Here is a 12290-nt window from a genome sequence, read left to right on the forward strand (position 1 = left end):
ATATGTGAGTTCTCACCTGATGTAAACATTGACCTTACTGTTTTCGTTACGGGTTGCAGATCTGAAAGCCTCGTATTTAGAAAGTCGTATAGCATTGTGAAGACGTGGCTCACAAATTACGATAATTGGAAACTGATTCTTGAAAACACATGGTCGAAAATCCGAAATGCGGGGTTCAAGACCTCGGGCATTTCATTGGAAAATTGATGATTCTTTCACTTGTTTACGGAAGGGCTGCAGAGAAAGAGCCATGGTGCTTCTCTATATTTGATAGCACCGGATTTAAAGCGTCCAATATTTGAAGAGCGCTGTGGGCAGCCGGAGTCTGAATATTATTCAGGGGTACTCGAATTGTCTTCATGAGGGTCTTAATCATGTCTATTATTTCGTTATCTTGACTGTCATGACTTACTCGCTCTGAAGTAGCTTTCAGAGGGCGATGCTGCGGCTCTACTGGCGGTGTCACTGACGGCAGCGCTGGCCACGCGTCAGGGTCAATGTTTCTTGCGTCTTTCTAGGGATGCTTGTTGTTGGCACTTGTTGATGCTTGTGGTGGTGAGTGCGTGATATGGGGTAGCGGTGTATCCCTGGCCTTGGCAGAGGATGTCCTAGGAGTTTTCCTATGGCGCGAACGCCGACGTGGCACTTTGGCAGCAGCCTCCCTGTGGGTGGAACCGTCTCTGGCCATCTGCCTCAGCACTTGCATCTCCTTCTTCACATTTGGGCACTGCCTTGATGACGCCTCGTGAGGACTTTGGCAATTGCCGCATTTGTGAAGTTCTGCTTGGCAGGCTTCTGTGTTGTGCGACTCCGAGCATCGGGAGCACACAGCAGAACTTGGGCAAACAGCACTCACGTGTCCTATTTTACAGCACTTCTGACACTGAAGATGTTTCGGCACGAACGGCCGTACTATTTGTTGAAAATGACCAACTCTTACTTGAGTTGGGAGACTGTCACCCTTGAAAACTACTTTCACGCATCGTGAGTTCCCGAGACGGCGGGCTTGAAAGATTATAGTAGCTTCCGTCACTGGTTTGATTAGAATGGGAAAATCAATAACGCTGATAGAAGTGTCGACGTCGTAGATAACTCCTGCCCTAGAGTCCTTGCCATCTGGTATATAAGAACGTGCGTTAATCTTCCCCAGCACATTCAACTTGGTCAATACGTCGAGAGCAGTACGTTGCGTAACGTCCATCGTCAGAACATTCTTGCGGCCATTGATTCTCACGTCTGTTATTTGTCCCGGAACGAGCGCCTCAAGTGACATAGACGTGACCTGGCGATTAAGTCGGTTCATGCTGTCAGCGGCATTCAGCGGGACAAACAAAATAGTGTGAACTATATCAGCTATGTATAGTATATCTATGTATAGTATATGTATAGTATGTATAGTATATCACTATGTATATATGTATAGTATGTATATAGTATGTATATAACTATGTATAGTATATCAGCGTGTCCTCACTGTCGACGTCACTTGGGTGGCCGGAGCGCTTTCTTAGAGTGGCCAAAGACGACGTGGAAGGTATGGGTGGAGGCCCTGGTGATTCTACGTCCATTTCCGCAGGCAGAAGAACGGCGTCTTCCACAAGCACCAATGAAAAACGAGAAAAAATAACAGAGACTGAAACCAGCGTTCCACTCAAAAAAACTTCGTCTTCGTCCTCCCGTTCAGGCGAAGTTTTCCTTTTGAGGTGGGACTAGGCTTTGGGCTTTTCTTCATCGGTTTTTAAATTTTCAAATAATTCTTTTTGGGGATTTATTATGTATACCATGAGGGGATAATATTTCAACCTGAATGACATGAACATGTCCCATACTATTTATCAGTCAAACGTTTGTTAGGCTTTCAAACGCATGAAAAATATAATCTTTTTTTATGCTATACGCAGAACAAAAACAGATATGAAAAGATGCATCTTATTGTTCGAAGTGGCTGCCACCTCCTGCATCTTCAAAGGTTCCAGGATCTCATGCTGCAGCTACTTTAATCACGTAAGTCTCACATCTCGCATTTCCATGAGCGTAATTTCTGCTTCGGTGTATTTTCAACAGCAGGAAATCGAAATTCCTGGCTGCGATGCCATCACGAAGATAAAATTTTTCGCTGTGATATTCAGCGACGTGTAAACTATAGAATAAGAAAGACACCATGGTTAACCAGGAAGCATATAACTTTCTAGACTACACCGAGTCAAGTTAGAAGAGGCATAATAGAGCAAAAAAAAAAAAAAACGTGCACGGAAAGATACATAAAATGATTGATGCCCCTCCTACAACACTGTTCTCCGCGCAATAGGTTTTGAATTTGGGTAACGTTAAAGTTTTGTTCGTGTCGGTAGCCTTTTGTACTGTTAAAGCAAATGGAGGACACTTAATTCGCTGCGTTTAGTTGTGACCAGAGCGGCATCATTCGTCTGTGAAGGTGCCAGTTTATCTGACCTTGGTTGGCCAGCATACAGTTTTCGAAACGGTTGTCTCTTTCTTTGTGCATTTTGGTTGTTGAATGTGAAGCTAGAAATTAATAAGGCGCAAGCATCACTCAGCTCTATTTGCGATTTTATAAGTTTTTGATCACATTACTTATTCGTTTTCCTTTTGAGGAACTTCAGTTCAATTATTTATTCGAGAAATTTTCAGTGTGGCATAGGTCGAAACAGCAACGAAGGAAAGGAGAACAAAAAAGCCAACACCTCTTAGTTGTATACAATATGCGGCAATATACACCTCACTCATTCATTTTTTTACCCAGGCTACAGGCTTTGCGCGGTAAAAGGTAGCCGGCCAGTTTGTAACTTCATTCAATCAAAAAGGACGTATTTGTTGTGGGTACCTAGCCATAAAGCACGACACCATGGTCTCTGTCTGTATGTCGAGGTCGTTTTGATCTCGAAAGCATTCTTTTTTCTTCTCTGTCAGGGACGCCCTCGTTTATATTTATGGAGTTCACTACTTTCACCTTGACCTTCTAGTCTCGTATTCTTCTCTCTCCCTCCAAATGAATACATTTCTACCGCATGTCGGTATGACATCTGGGCACCACTATGCCATTCTATGCTTTAACAAGGATATATCTGGCTGTTTCAACTAACTGAAACATGCAATAAATGTAAGACAAGTTCGATTATGACCTTAGTGGTCCTCTATCACTGGGAAGTACTTCTGTTCCAAGCGCTGTCGTGCGACTGTGGGAACGCATTTAAAGGCCATGTTTACTGTCCAACTGATGTGGACTTCAGTTCCTGATACTGTCCCGAAAAACTCGTAGGCACCATTCCAGTTGTTAATTCTTCTTCAGGCGCTTCCTAAACTCTGTCGTTGTAGCAATCCAACACCACTAATGAAGTGCCATTGTTTGCGGTACTTCCTAGACTTCTCGATGTAACAACATCTCAGGGTGCCACGTTACTTCAGGATGCAGACTTGTGTCGCATCGGGATAAGTACTTCCTGAGCCCATTTGTTGTTTTGAACTTGATGTAGTTATTACTCTTGCAATCACAACTATCAATTATGCTCGCCGCATCTACGGAAACTATTGTGAGCATGCAACACGTCTTCTCTTACGTCGGCGCTCATAATAAAGTAAAATATGAAAAAATTGAAAATTTCAATAAGCTCGACAATGTCTTGTGAAACAGCTGTAAATTTGCCTTTAGCAAAGGCAGGTTATTGCAAGTAGCCCGTTACAGCTATAAAAGTGTATAAAAAGCGATTAGGAAGTGTTGCTTGTACATATCAAGAGGATGATGTGATTCACTGTATATTCGCGAAGTGTGTTCGTTAGGTGAAAAGGGTTCTAGCTTTCTTGCAATTCTAGCAGTGAGTCAAGTGTGGTTAAGCTGAGGGCCGTTTTACGTGAGCTACTGTGTAGAATAACTGGGAGTATTTTGGTATGGGTACTTCAACATTATAGTATTTGTAGCATTACATTGTCAAAAGCAAGATAAGCCCTCTGTTGTTTCATATCGTTGCTTGTTTGACTCGCATTGATCATCGCCTATTATTTAAGTACTGCGTCCTCCTGCCGAACTGTTTGTGAAGCTTTCCAAAGTCACTCCAAAGTTTGTTTTATACTTTTGCCTCACTGTTCACTAATTTATTTTCTCCACGCCGTTTTTCCAACATCAACATTGCCTTTTGTTATCACTTTAGAAAACGACAGTGCCAGCATTGTTATGTTTTTCTTCGTGTATATGATCTCGCATACGACGAGCTATAGATACTGCTTCTTGGTCATAACAATAGCTGCGAGTTTTCAGCCTCCATCATTCTCCTCTTTAACAATGGCCAGAGATTGCGTGTTTACCAAAATGGCATAAACCAACACCACACGGGATTAAAAACCATAAGCTAAACACCGTGCAGTAAGGCACCCTAATGGGGCGGTCTAAATAAAAAGTGAGACAAAGCGGTAGTAGCCCAATCTCGTACTTTATCTTTCAACCGCGAAGCCTTCACAATCTCGCCGCTCCCCAATTACTGCAGCCTTCTCGTTTTTGTTGCTTTCGTGAGCACCATATAATTAGTCGTTTTGCGCGGTTCCCACCAAGGTTCGTTTTCTTTTGCCTTTCTGTATATGCATTCCGCGAGACATGGCACCTGGCGCTGCGTTAACGGCCAATACTGGCCGGTGCATAAGGGCGTTACTCTTAAAGCAGTCGTAAGCAGTCTATACCGTCAAAGCACCACATCCGGTGGTCGCTGCTTCACGCAAGCGCACTTCAATTAAGCAGCGCTTCTCCCAAGGCCGCTGCTCTTGCGAATGAGCTGAACAGAACACGCGGGTACAATATAGCGCATGTGAGGCGGCCTCTTCGTGATTTCGCCGGCATACCAGGCACGCGCACAATGCATTCTGCTGTGAACGACAGCCGGTGACATAATCGCACTTCGGCCGACAAGAAGGCCTCACTAAAACTGTCAATAGCAGTCGCAATCGTAGCATACTGTCTGGCCTTCCTGCACCCCGTATACTGCGAAATGTGTTTGGACAAATGGCTTGTTGCAGCGGCACTCAGGGTATTGATAACGACGTTCGGTGTGTTGTGGATGTGGGATGATAGTGTGTATCTAAGAACAATAGAGTTTTCTTTTATGTCACCAGTACCTATCACAATAGAAAATATATCCGCAAATGTACCGCCTCCTATTCAATGAAGCAAACTAGATGCCTTGCGCTTTCGAAGAATCAAGGTAATATCCGATTAACTTGAAATACCGACTATTTGCAAACAGTGAAGGTCCATAGAACTATACTAAGCAAGTGCAGCAGTTCAATCTTTCTTCTTGTCATGACTACAACCAGACTAAGAACAGGAAGGTCCCTGACATAGCGTAGAGTATGGTAGAAATTTTGGACACAACTTGTCTTTGTCAGAGAGAAAATTAGAATAAAAAAAGCAGTGTGCTGAGCCCGGTAGACTAGCGTGCATTGGCGGAAAAGGGAAGAAAAATTGCAAATGAGGACAGTGAAATCACGGTTTTAGTCGTTGCAAAAGTTCCACGTTTAGTGTATCAGAGAGTGAATCAGCCCGCTAATCTTGAGGAAACATAACAGCGCTTTCGTAGCCTGTGATCTCAACATGTTGGAGATTTTGAAGGATGGAAGCTTGGGCGAGTTCGTACGACATGAAGGAACAAAGTTTAAAGCGCAAAAAAAAAACAACCAAAGAGAAGAGTAGCGTCGTGTGCACTCTTCTCTTCGGTCCTTGTTTTTCGTGCTTCAAATTTCGTTCCTTAATGTTCGAGATGGGGAAGGCGCTTCCACCCATGTGATCTAAAGCACTTTGTAAACGATGCCTTTCGCTTGAGTAAGTCGGGCACTAACTCAAAATATGCTAAACAATTTCATAAATGGCGCAGTCATCGCACTGAGCATTGTCGACCATCTCAACCTTAAAGGAGTCGTGGTTGGTGAAGGCAACACCAAGAGGTGAATGGCACAACACTATGTTCTTCCCGGGAGAGACCACGTAGAAACCGTAGTCAGAAAGAGGTCGAGAGAACATAATCAGTTATCTGTGAACTACAATGTTTTCAAATTTTTTAAGTTGCAGCGAGTTATGCACCACCTTGCGGAAGTATGGAGCTGTGTCTATCCTTAATAAAAGCAACTAAACTTGTTTCCATGTGTGTTCTTTTCAGGCAGCTTCATCGGCGAGGTCACTGTCAGAGATACCACACTGACATGGTATTCACACAGTCATTAGCGAATCACATTTTGTCCTGAAAATTGGAGCTACAAGGCGTCTTAATTGTATGACTACCCTCCAAAAATTTTTACACCCATAAGGGTGTATTTGTTTTGTCCCATGGGCAACACCCTCTTAGGGTGTCTAGAAACAACCTAAACAATAAGGTGTTTAGAAACACCCTGAACAGTAGGGTGTAAAGAAATGTTACACCCTACTTTAATAGGTGTTCATGAACACCCCTAAACTAAGGGTGTTGGATGAAGCTACACCCATACGAGTGGGGTGTACACCGAAAACCCCCTTGAAATGCTGGCAGTTATATGGATGAGCATACTTGATCAAATGAAGCGCAATTAACGGGCAACAAAAGCAGAGACACAGGAGGTGACGCTTAGACTTGTGTGTTGAGGAGAGCCGTTCATAGCACTTCATTCCATCTAATATGCATCACCAACTGGCCCAAGCCTCAATTGTTCTCAGGGAGAAGCATATATGAACCTTCTCTGCGGCTGACAAAATAAGGTGCCGTGGTCTTTAATGAGCTGCATGAGACCAGTGTATATATGTGTACGTAGACTGGGCCGTAAACGACAAAGACGCGGAAGGGACACACACACACACACACACACACACACACACACACACACACACACACACACACGCACGCACGCACCACACCACAGTAGTGCAAGCAGTAACCTGTAGTGTAAGGTTCAACCGAACATAACGCCGAAGCAAAAAAACAATTAAGCACATATGTTAACATCTGCCTATATTATAGAAAAACTGCAACTCTGACAAACAGGACTCTGATGGCATTCTGCAAAAGTTTGAAATATGTCACGTGACCAAGTTTCTTTCTCTCTATACAAAAATTCATTGTTTTGAATACAATAAATCTCCACAACTTTCAAAAACATTTGCGCTAGTCGGGCAAACGACTGAGACGTATGACGTTTGATTGACACCTATACAATAGAAAAAGAAACACGTAGAAAGAGTAAGCGAGTTTCTAGAGTCACATTTACAACATATTACATCTCGCAGTATAAATTTCGACATTAAAAAAAGAGAACATTCGACAAGCTAGTGTAATTGAGGTTGTATTAATGTAATGGCAGTGTTGGTACACTTCTAACTGCAAAACCACTCGTCACTGCTGCTTGCACAATCATCTTCAGCTGCTAAGATGACTGGTGCCTTCGAGAGAAGTGGGGCGAAGCTGTTCTTTCTGTACAGGAAATTCAATCCCGGAAACCTAAAATAAATACACAAGGAAGAAAGACTGAAATTTCACAAAGAGTGCAACATACAGTGTGCATCATGCATAACCAACTGCTTTCTTATGTGTAAGTATAAATTGAGTGCATAACAAGCATATTCAGTGGCATCAGGCTCCACTGCAGTGAGAAATGCTAGAAAAGGTATTGTGAGCAATAAACGCCATGAAAAGCGCACTTTGGCAGAATCATTATACCTTTCGTGCCGTATATGAACCTTACTTTACCCTTTCAGCTTGCTCGCGCAGGCAAATAAAAAGGTGCTGCTCCAAGTTGATAATGTTCTTTTAGCTGCATGCAACGACCAATCTAAGTGAATGTCAAGTTCTATGCTTAAGTATGCATCAACACAGCTGCATGTGTATTTCTGCAGATCTACCATGGTACTCATTAGATTAGTTTATTAAAAGGAATACAGTACAACGCGCAACAACACATACATATTTTAAATGTATTGCACAAAAGCACGATGCCACTTAACATACATGACGGTATGCACATTGAGAAGGTATTCAGTGCAGGTAACTTGTAAAAATAAGTAATGTACAGTTACGTATTAAGATGCAAATGATACTAGTGTTCTTGAACTGGCTCACATTGACACGATTATATAATGGAAGAATTGGCTATTGGGTCATTCCACATCAGACGTCCCAGCCATTTTAGAGACCACCGCAAATGTATTAAAAAAATCACGCTGATTTTACTGCATTAAAAAGGGTAACTGCTAGAATTTTTCGCAAACAAATAATTTATTGGTGACGTGGCTGCCTCCTGAACTTCCCGGAATTTCGTCTGGATGTTTGTGAAAAAAATTCTTTGATAAGTATCTCTTCTTCCGTGCCGAATTTGGTCTACAAGTTAAGTGAAGGGCTTGCGTAAAGTGTTTGAAGCTCAGTAATATTATCATTTTTGACCACATACGCCTCAAATAATTTAGCCGAAATGTGTTATATCTGCATTTTTCTATATCAATACTGCACTTTGAATGGATATCTGAGAAGTGAATACTTAATCCACATAAGGTATACTTGGAGGAAAAAATATTTTAGACCTCTCAAGCTGTCACACTTTACGAGAAAAAATCGCAAATTTCACAAAATAATTGTTTTGTCTATAATGAGACGCAACTTGCACCATGTGGTGGTTGAATTAAAATAGACTTTGTACATAAATCGAAGTAAATAAACAGTTCTTTTCGTGTGCCGAATTTTGTCATAGCAATTTATGTTTTGAGAAAAAGATCACAGCATATCCACGGAGTGAATGATGATGAGTGGGGCGTAGCGTTCATCCGTCCGGACGCACAAACGGATGGACAGACAGTCTGACGCCAGTATGGACGAACAGAAAGACGGACGGACTCAGAGACAGACCGACACACGAAAGCCCAGACGGATGGATGCACAGACGAACGGACGAAAGCACAAATGTACGGACGAATGATTCGCCCCACGAATCATCATTTTGTCCGTGTATATGCTGTGAAAACCACTAACGCTATCTATTGTGCAACTCATCAAGTGGCTACATAATACTAGTACGACTACAGAGGAAGGAACGACCCACGGCCTCAAGAGCTTTGCCCCTAAATGATTTTTGAAGTTCCAAGTTCCCCATTCGCCATTTGGTCATCAGGCAGCCGACGCCTCGAAGTTCCCCATTGCCGTTAATGGGAAAATTAAAAAAAATATTTTATTCCTTGAAATAGAAGTTGTAATGATGAAACTTGTCACATACAAAGAACTGTTTATTTGTTTTCAATTTAGGTAAAAGGTGATTTTTAATTGGACCACCACATGGTGGAAATTGCGTGTCAATACGGACAAAAATGACAATTTTGTGAAATGAGTGATCTTTACTCGTAGAGGTTAACCGCTTAAGATGTCTAAAGATAATTTTTCATCAAAATATCTTTTCTGTGAAGTAAGTAGTCACAGCTCAGATATTCATACAAAGTGCAGTATAGCAATGAGAAAATGCAAACATAACACACTTTGGCTAATTCTTGCAGACGTATGTGGCAGAAAATTTGTATTATTATAACTGAGTTCCAAACACTTTACATAAGCCCCTTTACTTAACGTGTACCAAACTTTGTATAAAAAAAGGAGTGGAACTTGTAAAATATTTTTTTTTTCACAAACAACACTCAAACAACAGTCCGCAAAGTTTAAAAAGCAACAACGTGACCTAACACTTTTTTCTCTTCGAAATATTCAAACAGTTCACTAATTTCAGTGCATTAAATCAGCACGATTTTTTTTTCAAACACATTTGCCATAGCCGCAAAATTGGCTGGGAAATGTCGAATAAAGTGACCCTGTTACCTTCACTCAATGACCATTGCATACTGCTAAATTAGGGCCATTTGTTTCAATCAAGCTGTCAGGGTGAGGAAGCATAACTCCTTCCCGATGCAGCGTAGGCTGTTCAGTGGCTGTGCGTGTTGTGTTCCCAGATAGATATGCTGCCCAGTCTTACATTTTGGCTGCAACACATGCTTAGATACCGTGCAGTATGTATAACATTAAAGTGTTTTTGTGCAACAAAAAACTAATAATACGCTTCACATAGCGAAAATACCTTTAACATCTGAAGTACTTAGCGAAGTTAAACGCCAAAGCGAGGCGATGGCAATAAAACTCTGAATAACAAGAATATTTTGAAAGTTACACATGATGGAAACAATCTGAATAAAATGTGCTCGAACGTTAGCAGTTATGTTCAAACAAGCATTTGCGCTGTTCACGTAGGCAATTCGACCACACACACAGACTAAAGGTCTGTTCAAACAAAAGTCCAGCTCCAGTGCTCGATCCGCTACATAGACACGGCTGTCGGCTGTGTTACGCTACGTTGCGGGTGAACGAAGATACCAGTGCAGACAAATTTAACGAAATTGAATGTATTATCAAGTAGGCAAACTTCGCGAGGCGCACCTAACGCGAAACAATATGCTGTGTTGTCTCCCGATGCATCAACCCGAGTTATCACGGTAGTGTTACCGTGCAAAACGAAAAAGAACCGAAAAGAACGACATGGACACCACGCCCTTGTTTTCCGTTCTCGGTCTTTTTGTGCAATAAGAAAAAAAAAAGAAAGTAAATGAACTACCGACATGCCCAAGCATATGCGTCTTACATACGGTTGATGCTTAGAGCTAACAGGCGCCGTCCCCACACATGTATTAATTAGTAAACTAAAATTGATGTGCAGCCCGAGCGGGCCCCGTTAAAAATGGCTGCCAACAAAGGGCACCGCAAAAATTTGTTCAATTTCTTCGCTGAACCTCAGCGGCGCACGCTAACTCTGCTTTGTACTCCAAACAATCTAAACAAACAAACAAAAAAACTTGCCCACAATCACACTTCGCCATCATCCCCGTGAAACAGTTCGGACAAATATTCTCGCTAATTAAACATATGCTGATTTGTCATCAACTAGTTGAAAACAAAACTGTTTGAAGGCGTTATTCTCGTGCTCACGCAGTTAACAAAGCGCTGAACGGAACAACGTCAGAGCGGTACTCACTATTTCACTTCGAGTGCTCCACAATATGAATCCACAGGTCTAGTCTTCAAGATGGTGCACCTTCGCAATAATAAGCACTGACAGAACACACTGGTGGAGCACAGAGCGCAGGCACTTTTCAAACTAAACACCGACTAATAAACTCTACCGATCGAGAAGCCACGCGCACCACACGCACACACACGGGAGGGCTTATCGCCAGCGCACGCAGTGACATGTAAGACGATGTCGACCCCTTTCCCGCGCTGTGAGCCCGGCGCGTAGCAATACGGGGCAGCCACGGAGGAAGGCGGGCAGCCAAGGTTGTCTAGGCGACGAGACTTGATGGCGCCTTGTGGCGCTCTCAGACCGGCTAGATGCGGTTTAACGCTAGCTCCGGCCCACTGCTGTTAACGCCGGCGCTATTTTTTTTTTTTTTTGCGGCAGCGATCTGTTGCGTTATACTCGTTCTTTAACAGTGCATCTGAGTCGCAGTGAACTTTGTGACGGTGCAGTGCGGCCAGCACGAGCTACTAGTCAGAAGGCGCATTTGTAATATTCAGGAGCAATGTTTAGCGCACCTTCACCGACCTAATGTAGAGAATTTCGGTAAAAAAGCTAAGCTGATCCTTTTGCTTAGCTCTATGGGTCTTTAGGGACTGCACATTCAAGGTCACACAAGCAATATTTGATCAGCACTTTCATTTCGGTAAATACATTGCAACATTGCATGCATCGGCCGTCACACTGTTCGATGAGAACATATTTCCACGTGCGTACTGCCAGGAAGACGAAGACGACAGCGCATACGCGCATCTGCACGCTTTTATGCAGCAAGCAATAACAAGAAAGAAGAGGAACACTCTGGCACGCAGTAATTAAAAATACTGACCTGCTGCTACTTTCTCAACCTGTTAATTACTACTTCTGTCTTCACGTTGCGGCAATACATTTGTACATAGCTTGCAGTCCTTGGAACAAGACCACGGCTGAGAATATTTCATCAATGCTGTTTTCTCACTACCTACAAAGTCAAGGCTTTGACCGAAGCACGTCTGCTGGGGAAGTTACATAAATTAAAAGAAGGGGATCCACAAAAAAAAAAAAACGGAGAGAGCGAGGGAGAGAGAACTAGAGAATGCGTTTCGGCTCCCCTGAGGAGAGCTTTGTTCGCAATTGAGTCCACAAGGTTCCCGTCATTGTGAGCAAGGCTGCGTCAAGGTCACCGAAATGTCCTTATTCTGCATTTTTCTTTATGGTCGGAGTCCTCTTCCTAATTTCCATGACGCACT

The 12290-nt window shown here is 42.7% G+C and overlaps 1 long non-coding RNA gene across 1 annotated transcript; it reads right to left on the reverse strand.

Annotated features, from left to right (window-relative positions):
- Positions 1 to 7292: 7292 nt before the first annotated feature.
- Positions 7293 to 11143, reverse strand: LOC142817348 (uncharacterized). Its single transcript, XR_012895187.1, has 2 exons — positions 11020 to 11143; positions 7293 to 7463 (listed from the first exon to the last, which is right to left on the reverse strand). It is a non-coding gene; the product is annotated as an uncharacterized LOC142817348 (long non-coding RNA).
- Between the last annotated feature and the right edge of the window lie 1147 nt (positions 11144 to 12290).

The sequence above is a fragment of the Rhipicephalus microplus genome, chromosome 5 (genome assembly GCF_043290135.1).
Source record: "Rhipicephalus microplus isolate Deutch F79 chromosome 5, USDA_Rmic, whole genome shotgun sequence".
NCBI lineage: Eukaryota > Metazoa > Arthropoda > Arachnida > Ixodida > Ixodidae > Rhipicephalus > Rhipicephalus microplus.